The sequence below is a fragment of the Gavialis gangeticus genome, unplaced genomic scaffold, assembly GCF_001723915.1.
Source record: "Gavialis gangeticus isolate Ggan-Ray unplaced genomic scaffold, GavGan_comp1, whole genome shotgun sequence".
Lineage (NCBI taxonomy): Eukaryota > Metazoa > Chordata > Crocodylia > Gavialidae > Gavialis > Gavialis gangeticus.
In genome coordinates this window covers 49,742,566-49,751,226 of record NW_017728997.1, presented here as the reverse complement: position 1 = coordinate 49,751,226, position 8,661 = coordinate 49,742,566, and the positions used below count along the sequence as shown (strand labels likewise).

At 42.6% G+C, this 8,661-nt stretch overlaps 1 protein-coding gene across 3 annotated transcripts in view; it reads left to right on the top strand.

The window, feature by feature from the left end:
* The window catches only part of LOC109289207 (high mobility group protein HMGI-C-like), a 42,948-nt gene that overhangs the window by 5,150 nt on the left and 29,137 nt on the right, over window positions 1-8,661 (top strand). For 2 of the 3 annotated variants that reach the window (XM_019505182.1, XM_019505180.1), the window contains exons 2-3: window positions 2,232-2,363; window positions 6,853-6,896. The gene's annotated coding sequence lies outside the window, so the exon portion shown is untranslated. Of the gene's footprint in view, window positions 1-2,231; window positions 2,364-6,650; window positions 6,740-6,852; window positions 6,897-8,661 lie in introns of those variants that run through there. The other variant, XM_019505181.1, reaches the window with a different exon arrangement.

Below are 8,661 nucleotides of genomic sequence, written 5' to 3'. Positions count from 1 at the left end.
TGTCCTTCTTTAGGAGCAGGCACTTCAGTGCACTGCGACAGTGCAGCTTGGGAGTAGGTACATCAGTAAATGCACTGCATTCCTTAAAGACTTCTCGTTAGACTTAAAATACGTCTCTCCTTAAAGACATCCTAGTTACGCAAGCTTTTCTACTTGTTCCTGAGAAATTCAGAGGTGTTTATAAGATGCACATCTGGCCTGATACTCTGCCCATCATATGCTTATTATAACATTATCTGCCCATGTAACTGGGCATCCAGCTTTGAGCTGCTCACACATTCAATATTCCACCCATTCCAGCATTCAAGTGTAAGAACTGTCTCAGGTGCTCATCAGGGGTATGAATCTACCTGACCCAGTATCTGAAGATCATACCCACAAACATCAAAGCCATACCAGTCTTGGGGCTATGAAGTACCTTTCCAACTAGTGCCATGGAAGTCTCCGTGTGATTTGCCTGGCAATCTGCTGAATGGTCCCATCAGGACAGAGTGGGACAAAAGCATGTGTTCCCCTTCATGGGAAGGTATTTAGCCAGTAACCTTGAAGGCTACATGTTCCTCAGGGAAATCCTCTCACCAGTGGTGTGTCTTTGGGGAACTCTGTCGCTGCTTCTTCCTTCTACCCAAGTTACCTTAGAAATATGCACTCTGCCTCCCTTCCTAGACTGGAAGTCTAAAAGACAATCTAGACCTCTGGTGAGATCTGCCACCCTCCCTTGGAATACCAACATCTGGCAGTCTGCCCTCAGGACTCCATCATACTGGCTTGGGAACCCCATTGAGATGCCCATGTGGGCTCTAATTATTTCAAGCACTTTCTTGTAAAAGTGCAGAATAAAATCTATTGAATTAAGCTCAGATTCTGGAGGGTGCTTGAAACACTAGGACAGCATCTGCTTTTTAAAGGAAGCAATCCCAAGAAGAACAGTCTGGGCATGTGCAGACATGTGGTATGTGGCACCGCAGACCCATCTGCAGCACCATTCACCACACAAGTAGATGTCCCCTGCACTGCTACTCTGCAGCATGGGTGAATGGTGAAAGGGGGGCTGACTCTGGGATATCCCAGGGTCAAAAAACCCATGCCAAAAAAGAAGTGCATTGGTGCACATGGTGGCAGCACATGTCCCCCAAAACCGGAGTTTGGCCAACTGGAGCCATGCTCTGGCTGCTGGCCAGGCTTCCTGCTGCAGGAGAGCCATGGCTGCAGCTCCTAGAGGCCCCCAGGACTCCAGGTAAGGCTGCTGGGTCCAGCACAGCCTCCCCTACCCCACCCAGGGAAACCTGCTGCATGTTAGAGCGTGCATGGCGTGGATGTTCCCCAGGGAGAAGTAGCAGCAGAACAAGGTGTGCTGCTACTACTTGTCCCTGGGAAAACACATGTTCCCACATAGAGGGACATGCCGTCTATGTTTAATAGCCTTCCTTAATTGTATTTTAGTGGTGACTGGTCCAGTGTGGAAGAGCAGAATTGCTGGTGACTTAGAAGGATGTTTCATTGGGTTGAGCTAGAAGATTCCTGGCTGAAAACATTTTGTGGTCAGTAGGTATAGGAGGAAGAGAAGGGACCTTGTATCTCTTGGAACATATACCAGCAGCAACATTCACAGCAGAATAGGTACAGACATTCCCATGAAAAGAACGATTAGGCATGTTTCATAGTACTGCTTCCTTCTTATGAACAGGACTGGAGAAAAGCAGTAACTTCTCCAATTTCCCCAAATATAACTGTTTGGGGGTATTTCCTGCCATAGAATAGGACAGAGTACCACTGCCAGGGAAGACCCCCTGCACCCCTAAGAGTTCCTGTTGAACATTTTGCGTGAATTGACTTTTTCTGCTTGAGCAAAAGAAAAAAAAACATAAAAGATGCAAAAGAGGGAGGATAACTGGGTGGTGTCCCCATATACAGCTCTGCCTCAGCCTGACCTGCTGTCTAGCTGTTAACCCAACCTGGGCTTTCCACTCCCACAACCCTGTTCCTCATCCTGACTGCAACCCCGTTATTTTCTGATTGTCCCAGCCCTCAGCTCTATGCGTCTTCTGATGCCTCTCAGTCCCTATCTGCAACCTCTTTACTTATTTCTGCTTTAGGGCTCCACACAGTGCTGCCAGTGCTTCCCAGTCCTGACTCCTTCTGTTCCAGTCACAGGTGTAACTTGTCACTGTAGTTTGGGTTGATTCTGTTGTATTCATTCACTTCTGTGATCTCATTTGTCTTAACACCAGGATGTCCAGTGGTCTGATGAAGTGACTAGCCCCTGCTATGGAAGCCTTTCTTCTGGGGATTCTCCGACGTAAGAGCACATCCATCTTCATGCCCACTGTTGCTGTCCTCTTTCAATGGCCATATACAGCCAGGTACCAGATTTTTTTTTCTATAACTGCAGTTGTACCTTGCTTTCCTGCAATGTAAGTGTCCCCGTCCCATAAGCCCCATATTTTTTTCTGCATAGCATGAGGGGGCAATAACTGCTTCTTGCTGTGAGGAGTGAATTGTGGCCATAGAACATCCTGTGCAGACGAAGGCAGGAAACCCTCTTTGTTCCAGTGCAGGCTGCAAATCCTGTCACACCAGGCCACTGGCTTATGGTGAGGATGTGGGACTAGAAGGAGATCACATCACTGATGGAAGAGCCTGTCTAATATGGCCTCTTGCTAAGATAAATTGCTTCCTGTCTCTTTTACCCTGTGCTGCTTTGCTTTCCCCCATGGTTCATGCCTAACTATAACTTATCTCCAAGCTGGTTGTGCTTTCATGGTTCTGCTGTACTCGGCAGCCATTCCTACCTTATGGGTTCAAATTCTTTCCTCAGGCTGTTGGGGTTGTCATCTGATATCCAGCTTCGCAATAGCATTTTGGGGCTGAAATGCTGGTATATCCACTGGCTTCTTCACACCAAGAACTGTAATGGGTTTTCTCTCTGGTGCAGCTGAAGCAGACTAGAAGATTAAAAGACATAAGCATACATTCTAAAGGGGGCAGTTAACATAACATAAAACCTCACTCATCTCCATACTGCTGAAATCAAGATCAGTTCTGAATTAACTGCAATTCAAGTGGAAATTTATTCTAGCCATTAGTTAAAAGCAACCTCAATGAATAGAGCATCACCAGACAGGTGGATGGGTATGTGTATGATTCTATAACATAGTGAAAACTGTGACTTAAAGAGAATAACCTAGTGAGACCATATGCCTTGTTGTAAGGCTATTCTGTCTGCTCTAGCCAACTGCTGTCCTTGGTTATTCCCTCATATTTATATTCAGAAACAAACATTCTTTGTTTCACATGGGTTACGGTTGCTCTCCACAAAAAAATCAGGAAGTATAAACTTAAATATCATGCTTCAATTTTAGAATAGGATGTGACAATTCATATTTTTATCCTTTCAAAATCTCACCCCAGCCTTATCTCTAGCCAAAATATTCATTAGCACAAAGTAATGGATTCTGAATGATAAGCACATGTGGAGAATTACTGTGAAAACATAGTTTTGTTACACTTTTATATAAGATTAAAGGCTGGAGCACACAACAGGTCCTAATGAGAGTAGAGATTAACTGCGGATGAAACTACCTTGTATCTATCGATATCTGTCCAAATGATGGGGTGTACCATATTAAACTCCCAAGGGGTATTATCCATTGTGTATTGTGACCAATTTACTTTCTGGAAGAAAAAACACAGACAGGAAATAAGGATGTATACAGAGATTTCTGCTTCATTGCAGTAAAAACTAGATCTTTCCTAGCCATTTCATAGTTTTTAGATAGACCTTGCATGCTACTGCCATCATAAGCACATATGACCCTGCCATAAAAGTGATGACTTCAAAAGCTCACTTGTATTCTCATTTTCTTACTCTTGCAAGCAACTGGCAAGGGAAGCCTTCCCCAGACAGACAGCTGTAGCCTGGCATCACAATAATTAAAAGTGTTTTAAAAAAGGAAAAGTCTCTCATAATAATCCTCATCATATTCTCATACAGCACATCTACATGTGCATCAATGTGCCATAATTGGTACTACTGCACAGTAGCACTGGCACATGTTTTTTTACATGATGCTAATGCACAGAAGACTAATTCTGTTGTGCATTAGTGCATTAGCATGGCTTTTGCTGGGATTCGCTAATGTGCATTACTATTAGTTGACTGTGCATTTAGTGTCTCGTGAAGATGTGCCCATAAATAAGATATGGAAATACGGTCTAGCTGAAATTACTAGCAGGGAGGTGCATATATGGTTAAATAAATGTGTTCAAAGAGTAGTAAAATTGGAAAGAGATATCACTTGGGATATTTTGGGGGTCTGTCATGAGTCTGATACTACTCAATATTTCCATTAATGACTTGAAGGATGGGACTGAGTATACACTTAGTAAATCTGCAGATGGCACCAAATTAAGAGAGGCACAAGACTTGGATTTAAAATGACCTTTATAAATGTGGGAAAATCATCTGAAATAGATAAAGTTAAATTCAGTAAAGACAAGGGCAAAGTACTGTGCTTGGAAAGGAACATTCAAAACGCAGTTACAAAAACAGGGAGCACAAGATTAGGCTTCAGTCCTACGTGAAAAGATATCGGTATTATAATGGACAGCAAGCTACTGTTGCAATAAAATTTAACAACAGACAGAGGTGTAGTAAATATAATTTGCAAGAAGCAGGAAGCAATTCTTCCACTTCTTTCAGGACTGGTGAAGGATGCCCCAGAATGTCTAATACTCTGGGTCCACATTTCAAGAAATACGTGGACAAATTGGAAAGGATCCAGAAAAGAGCAAAAAAAAATATTAAAAGATTAGGAAACATAAATGCAAGGAAAAATTGGAAGAACTGGAATTATTTAGTTTGGAGAAGAAAATATTTAGGAGGGAAGTTGATCACAAGTCCTCAAATACAAAAAGATCTGTTATGAAGGGGATATTCATCAATTGCTTTCTGTGTCCACAAGGGGCAGCACAAGAAATCATGGACTTAAACTTGAACAAAGAAAATATATATTGGATATAAGGAAAACTTTCTAACTATGAAGATGGTTAAATGATGGTACAGATTGCCTGAGGAGGTTTTGGAATCTCCGTCACTGGAAGTCTATAAGATTGTAGATTGATTTTGGTTTACATTAAATATCTGGTTCTCATAACAGTTACATTTTTTTAAAAATTTCATTAACATTTAGGCCACTAATCCTTAACTAGGGTGCTGGGGTCCTGTGACATCCTTTTAAGGGGTGTTGTGGAGTACTATGCAATATTAGCTTTTTAGATGTACAAATGCTTACACAGGATTCACTAAATAAACTCAGAGATTAGTTTAAATAAGTATCCATAGTGTCAAAAACATTCTAACATGTTGTGGTCTTTCTGAGTCCTTCACAGAGGAGTTGCTTCATTATTTTTCCATGGTCAAAAAACAAGTGAAAGCTAAGAGCTGGCATTTTCTGAGGGGTGCCTCGAGTGTAGTGAGGAGTCTTGAGTCTAAAAAGTTTGAGAACCACTTATTTAGGAGTTGCAACCAAAATTAGAGCCCACCCATGGTAAGGAATGTGCGAACACATAGTTGGAGACATCTCTGCCCCAAAGAGTTCACATTCTGATTAGGCAAGATGCCAAGTTAATGTTGTCATTCTTGTTTTACAAATGGGAAACTGAAGCACCGAGTGATTTGCCCCAGATCACTCAGGAAGTATGTGGCAGAGCTAGGATGTAAACACAAATTTAAGGAATCCCAGTCCAGAGTTTCTGTTGTCAGATCAACCTTGCTACAAAAGAATGACTAAAGATGACATTTTCAAATGGCTTCAAGTGACTTTGAAAATGGGACTTAGGCTTCTAAATGACCCAGGAACCTAAGCCCCACTGAGAATCTCTATGTGCAGTTCTGAGAAAAATTATTTAGTCTTGGTTCTTTTAAATCTATTGATAGTATAAGGAAGTGTCTTCTTGATGTGAGGATGGGTATCAGATTCTGGCTCTTAATTTCTTCAGTGTGTTTACAAAGGGAGTGGATCAAGATAAAACTTGGCTCATATTTTAACATTTGGTTTGATTGCCCCTGAGGTATTAAAAGTCATCTTACACATCTGTGTAGTGGTGTTTGAGATACTAAAACATGCACATTAAAATACTGTGCTCTTATCTGCAAAATTCTCTAAGGGGCCTTTGCCAGGAGCTAGTTACCACTCACAGCAATACTATAAAATACAGTATTTACAGCCACGCAACAACTTTTTAAACTGCACAAAGTATCCCAAGCTCTAACTCAGACTGGTGTCCAACAGTATATGTTATCCATGGTTCATGGCAAAAGTCCCTGAGAGGACTTTGTATCCTGGGTATTAACCGCTTTGTGTCATCTCAAGCCAGGTTGATGTTACAGTTTTTGTAGCTTTCACCTTCTAAGTTCAATGAAAATATAACTGGCCCCTGTTGGAAGTGGGGAATTTGTGAAGTGATCTGCCCTTTCTATTCAGATCATTCATTTCACTTTTGAAAACTGACCTTATTTTTAGTAGGCAAGGCAGTTGTAAGGGCTGTCTCACTTGGTGGTTTGGTTGGGGATTTTTTTTTTCATTTTGCTATGAGATTCCAGCTGAGTTAAAATGAACTTTTTAAGTTTCACTTGCTGTCACTACTCAGGACTGCCATCAGAAGGAGATCACAGGCAGTGCTCATGCTGCTTTCCATATCGCTAACTGGGAGCAGAATAAATAGCGCTCATCTTGTTGTACGGCTCCTGAAATGAATGTGTAGACACCTAAACTAACTCCCTCTCCTCGGTGCAGAGGACTGTGAGCTGTTGGATATCTCCGTCTCTTTGTCTCTTGTCTTTATTCCTAGGTCTGGGACACCTGGTCAAGTGGAGCTGTCCAAGTTCTTGACAGGTAATCTTGCTCCTTTTTTACTGTGCTACCAAGCCTGCATTTGAAATGCATGTGCAGAGCTCATCTGTTAGCAACTGGGAGGTTGCCGTAGACCTGATAAAGTGGGGATTATTAATTATTTAGTCTTGCTTGGATATAGGTCAAGGAGCAATGTCTGGCACCTTACTCTCTTCTGTGCCCAGTTCCTGACATGTCTGTGCTCTCCAGCCATGCAGAGGACCATTTCCTGGGGGTGTGGACATGGAAGGTGGCTTGTAAATGCTAGTAGTGGCTGGATTTGGGTATTATAATCATTCTCCTGAGGGTTAAGGATTTGCACAGGGGCAGGATGCCGTTTGAGATAAGAGGCAAATATCATTCTATTTCTTTTAGGTAGAAGGGTGTGTTAATGGTTATTCTTTTATTTCTCTGTTAGTTTTGGATTATTTCCACTGGATGTTCTCTGGATTTCCATGGGCTCTGGATTTTGTGGGGAAGTGTCTGAATAGGAAATTTAGAAAATGAGGAATTGGGTGTCTTTGAGAGAATTTGGTACCGGAGACGAAGACTCTGAGATATATAAACAGAAGCACATCATAACTGGAATTAGTGAAGTCTGGATCTAGGCAGGACCTGTAAATCTAGGCAAGATGTGTTGGATTTTTTTCATGCTTTTAGTGAAAGGGCGCTAGGGGGAGTCTGGGACCTGCGACAATGACCTCAAGAGTGGGGTGGATATGAGTGTCCCTGAATGATGGCTGCATTCCATCTTGTTCCCTTTGGCTTGGGTCTACTTATTGATTTAGATACCCAGGTCAGCTGAGTATTTCAACAACATGCCCTTCAACATCCTGCCCCTAAGATGCTGCCACAGACCCATGATTCTAGGTGAGGAACTGTTAGCTCATGGCTGTGCGCCAAGTCAGCCTCCTGGGAACTTGGCTCCTAGGGGTCAGTAAGGCTGTTTCACCATTCAACAGGATGTGGGCTAGCAATTGGTATATAGGGTATCTAATCCTGACTGCTTGATGTTGTGTGTACTAACACAGCAGCTGCAGGAAGCTTTCTACTACAGTCACTTAATATTTCCTGCATCTTCAACCCCATTCCCTGGAGGTTCTCCAAGTACTTAACAAACAGTAGGGAATCAAACCTCACCCCAAGGAGAGTGGATAAATATTAAGATACTTATTATTATCCCACAGTTTGACAGTCAGGGAAGGTAAGGCATAAATAGATTATGTGATTTGCCCAAGAATATGATCTGTGGCGGAGCCAGGAATAGAAGTAGATCTCCTGAGTGTCTTTCCCCTGTGCTAACTATTGTCAGACCTTCTATGTACTAATATTTCAGTCTTATCATTGTTTTAGTCGCATCCATAATCAGCAGTGTTACTCGGGTATTCTGTCTGATCTGTCCAGTCTGATGGTAAAGTGTCAATGTCAAAGTTGGTTGGGTCCAACAACATCCAGCAGTGCTAAGAAAGTTGCCACTTGCCCTCCAGGGAATCAATGGGTTCATGTACATGAGCGCAGAGGCTGCTTTGATGCATTGCAATTACAGTGCATAGGAGCAGGCTCATAGATTCATAGATTCATAGATTAAGGGTCGGAAGGGACCTAGTAGATCTTCTAGCCCGACCCCCCGCCAGGGCGGGAGAACAACAAAAAACCCCAAAAAGAGAAACGGGACTCAAACGAGTCCAGCCAGGTAGGCATCCAGCCTCTTCTTAAAGACCCCCAGGGTAGGGGCCAGCACCACTTCCCTTGGAAGTTGGTTCCAGCT